This window comes from Nicotiana attenuata, unplaced genomic scaffold (assembly GCF_001879085.1).
Source record: "Nicotiana attenuata strain UT unplaced genomic scaffold, NIATTr2, whole genome shotgun sequence".
In the NCBI taxonomy this organism is placed as follows: domain Eukaryota; kingdom Viridiplantae; phylum Streptophyta; class Magnoliopsida; order Solanales; family Solanaceae; genus Nicotiana; species Nicotiana attenuata.
The window spans coordinates 16,673-17,423 of record NW_017670592.1 but is presented as its reverse complement, the minus strand read 5'-3'; positions in this window follow the sequence as shown (position 1 = coordinate 17,423).

Sequence of the window (751 nt, the reverse complement as noted above, 5' to 3'; positions counted from 1 at the left end):
GCTTACAAGACTCCAATTGGTATGTCTCCGTATCGTTTGGTGTTTGGTAAAGCTTGCCATCTTCCAGTGGAACTTGAACACAAGGCTATGTGGGCATTGAGGAAGTTGAACTTGGATTGGGATGTTGCAGCAAATCTCCGAGTGGAGCAATTGAATGAGCTTGATGAGTTTAGATTTCATGCTTACTCCAGCTCGCCGTTATAGAAGGACAAGATGAAATACCTTCATGACAAGTATGCTCGGGGTAAAGAATTCAAGGTGGGTGACATGGTTCTTCTCTTCAACTCCCGGTTGAGGTTATTCCCGGGAAAGCTCAAGTCTAGGTGGAGTGGTCCATTTGAAGTTGTTGGGGTGACTCCATTTGGTGCTATTGATCTCAAGAACAAAAATGATGAGGTTTTCCGAGTCAATGGGCATCGCGTGAAGCATTACTTGGGGAAGATTGATGACAGCCATGTGGTGGCACTCATTCATTTGACGTGATATGATGGTAACATTCGTCGTGCCGCGACGTTAAATCAGGCGCTTCTTGGGAGGCAATCCATGTCTTTTTAATTTCTGTTGTAGATTAGGATTTTTGAGCTAATGGTTTGTGAGATGTTGCAGGAATTGTGGCGAATCAGTGCAAAACAACTGTGCAAAAAGTAAACAGTCTCTGAAGTTGGTTAGTGCGGCCGCACCCCTTCTTGTGCGGTCCGCACCAGCCAAAGCCAATATTTCAAGTCTCTGAAGTTGGTTAGTGCGGCCGCAT